Raw genomic sequence first — 4,215 nt, 5'->3', positions numbered from 1 at the left:
TATTAGGTTGTCAAATATCTCCCTTCCGCCTTTTGTATTATAAACCAATAGCAAAAAAGCGGAAGTATGACTTTAATTGCATTATTGTTTTTAAAATCATACATATTTTAATGCTATTATAAATATATAATAAATAAATATATAAATATATAAATGTGTATTATGGTTGACACTAATAAATGTATGCATTACAAGTGTTGCCATATTACTAATAAGCAATATTCAAAATTGTTATATGATGTATTTGTTTTTACTTTATACAGTAGCAAATAAGTTTTACTTCAATCACATGTGATCCTTGCGCGCTCTCTTTTTTTTCTAACTTTATGCACATTAATCATAAGTATATATTTTTGCTTTTTATTACAATTACAATTACAATTATAAAATATTATTTTGTAAATAATGTAGCACGATTATATTGTTTTAAATAATAGTACTCTACAATTATAGTAAGTTATTATTTATCTTGATAAAGTATCAAATCTTAAATTAGTATAGAAAAATTAGTGTTTTAAAGTCTTTAAAATATTGGAAATTATGCTAACTTAACACATCTAATACAGACAATACAATTCATTATAATAATGTAATATGATCTGTCTGCGTCGTGTTTTATATTTTACTAGATGAACCGAAAGACGTTGTTTTATACCCATGTCTACAATTATTTAATATAATATACTAATATTTATCGTTCACCTAAAAAAAATAATTATTGTTTTTTAAATTACTCTTAACGCCAAAATGCATATACATTTATAATGAGTCTCAATTCCCACACTATATTGGAAATTGAAATCCTTTAAACGGCATAACATAGCCATAACCTTAACATAACACTGGTACTCCATGTTGAATAAAATAATTAAATTTTTATTATTTAAAATATCCAAAATTGCATCTTAAACTTCTCCTAATCGATATCGAGAGGACCGAATTGTATGTATTCATCTTTACTTTCCCATTTGTTGTTATAAAGTGAAATTTTAACGAATTTTAAAAATATTGTGGATAGATTAGTAAAAGATGCAAAGAAATTATATATTAAAAAAAAACTATATTGAAATTTAATATCCGTATCTTGTGTCGGCGCCCCCTAAGGCGTGCGCTCGTATTTTTCGCATGCATCGCATTGAAAGTAGGACCGGCCCTGATTAATACTTAGTTTTATATTTGAAGTGAATTAATTTGCCAAATTCAAAATGTTTTATCAAAATCCGATAATCGTCAAGGAGGAGTATACAGTGAGTGCTCGTAATTTATTATGAACTTTATATAATAGCAATAAAGCTCAAATTGATTTGACGTTTTAGTTAGAAAACGTTTGTATGAGAAAAAGAAAAGGGCTGTTTTTAGGGTTTTCCCGGCAATTATTCGATTTTTCTCGTCGTAACAACCATCCTTGGACATCAACGAACATTTTAAAAAAATAATTGGCGAAATTGGTCCAGGGTTGTTGAGTTATGCGCTTACCAACACATTTTGTGATTAATTTTTATATATAAGATGATTAGATTTGCCCTTATTAAACATGCTTAGTTAATAGCAATAAATAAATTTTTCACAAAACACAGTGATATATGCTATTTGTTTTCATGCCATATTTACTAAAAAGACAAATTGGACCTTTGTGTCCTGCCCTACTCTGCCCTATTATGCTATAAATCGTAATAATAATTGTTTTAAAGGTGTTGGTTGTACTGTATATAATTACCCCATGCTCTGCTGAATTGTTTAGCTCGGACTCGTTCTAGTACAAGCATTTTCATGGAATACCACAATGATCCCAAACTTAAACCATAAAGCCATGCCACCATACAAAGTCCGTGATATCCTTGAACCGCCGAGAGAGCGAGCAACGACGCACCTTGAACATAAATCAAAAATCATAATAATAATAATGTAATTGCATTCAATATTGATAATAAATTGACAGGCTGTACAGACATGATCTGTACTATGTGTCTGACTCTAATTTCTGCATGAGCCATGAGCCAACCATATATGTATGTCTGACATAAGAAATAGCGTTTTCTTCAGAAATTTTGTCAATTTTTTTTTCTTTGATGCATTGGGTTTCGTGGATTGACCTTCGTAACTGAATTATCAAACTATTTGGTATTAGTATTTTGCCCTGAGGCAAGTTACATGAACTTTCCGATATGTCTAAATAATCGACTGAATCAATAAAAAATAAATTAATTTATGAGTGTATAAAAGTATTCCGAGTGGATTTATTACACATCATTGAAAACGAACGAACACATTAACTCGGAGTATTTTCTAAAAGCAAATTTTCACAAATCATCAATTTTCAAATTGAACCAGTTTCCGTAGAACTTTCATGGTTTAGTATGTTCATTAAAACCAAGTGCTCTATCGTTATACCAAGTAAATCGTCTAATCTTAATTTAAACAAATGTCAAAAAAACTACTCGTTTTCTCAAACTTTGGTGAATTTTTAAAATTAAACTACTTGTAGTAAGGGCGTAATATTTCAGTAAGTTCTATAAGACCATGATATATATCGTCAAAAAAAGTTCCATAAAAATTGGCTTAAATTTTTTTTTCAACAGTTAATTACAAGAAAACGACTCGGTAAATTTTCACCTAAAACTAATCAGTATTATGCGCAACTAATACCTTTCGAACAGTTTTTGTTTTTTTAAAATCGATTCGGTAGAATGACCTTAAATGTGGACGAAAAGTTTAACACTATTTTCCAGATTACAAAGAAACGGCTCTTCCAATCGTCGCACAAAACTGAGAAACGATAATCCTCATCGAGATACATCAAATGGCTTTTATATTTCTGAAATCGATTCAGGCGTTTTTGAGCAAACGTCGATGAAATGTCTAATTTTGACAAACGCCAAAAAAACGATTCTAATTTTTGCAAAGTTTGACGAATTTTTAAAATTAAACGACTTGTCGCAGGGCCGTAATATTTTAGTATGATCTATAAGACTATGGTATCTACCGTTATAAAAAAATCATAAAAATCGTCGAAATTTTTTTTAACACTTTATTACAAGAAAACGGCCCGGCCGATCTCTACCAAAAACTTATCAGCACGATTCGCAATCAATATCTTTCGAACGGTTTTTGAATTTTCAAAATCGAATCAGAATTGCGGGCTAAAACGTGGTCAATTTTTTTTTACTTCTCTGCGATTTACAAAGAAACGGCTTGAATGATCGTCCCACAAACGACAAACGTCTGACAAACGTCTGACAAACGATAGTCCTCGTCGAGATACATCGAATGGCTTTTAAATTTTTGAAATCAGTCCAGCCGTTTTTGAGAAAATGTCGATTTACAGCAAAAAATCTGTTCACACACACACACACACACACACATACTTTTTCCAAATTTGGTCTCATTCGATTCAGAATGGCTTCAAACGTGGAGAAAACATAAAATTAGCGAATCGGATTTTTTGATGAAAACACAAAACTTCTCCTTCGGAAAGTTAATAATGGATTTTATTGTATCGATTCGACATATCGATTATAAAATACTAACCGACTCCCGCCAATCCGAATTCGCATAAATAGAGCCTGGACACGATGCACTGTTGGCTCTGCCTGCACAGCACTGCTCCGCTGATGCCGCAGCCAGCCGCCAGCGCCAGCCCGAGCGACGTCTGCAGCAGAACTACTGCGCCGTCGTCCAGGCCTTCGGTCGCACCATGAGAAGCCTACGGGTGGAAAATAATTATATAAAAAGATATATATATATATATATATATATATATATATATATATATATATCTTAATATATATAAATTTAGTGTCACAGGCGTTGTCCTCTATGGACGCCTAAAATACTGAACCGATTTAAAATTGGTTTTGCTCACCGTGTACATATGGATTCCATTTAGGACATAGGATATAATAAAAATCTCAATTAATAGCCGAAATTTTATATTATTTAATTAAAAAACATTTTGACATTTCGCCATAGTTTGAGTTCTGTCGAGAGTCTACCACTCTAGACAAAAACCATAGAGCCACGAATTCAATGCAGGAGTTAACGCATTACGATGCGTTTCTATGAGCTACGGTGACGGTTGGAAATATATTATGTATTTTTATGTTGCCAATTGTGATTTGATAATAAACATACGATGAAATATATTTGTGAGGTTAGGTTATTATATGTCAAATGCTTATTGAAAGTTTTAGCAGAGAATATCACCATTCACGGTAT

This window comes from Ctenocephalides felis, unplaced genomic scaffold, assembly GCF_003426905.1.
Source record: "Ctenocephalides felis isolate EL2017-DRISC unplaced genomic scaffold, ASM342690v1 CF-g0.4_SCAFFOLD_03338, whole genome shotgun sequence".
Taxonomy (NCBI): Eukaryota; Metazoa; Arthropoda; class Insecta; order Siphonaptera; family Pulicidae; genus Ctenocephalides; species Ctenocephalides felis.
This window is presented reverse-complemented; position numbering follows the sequence as displayed.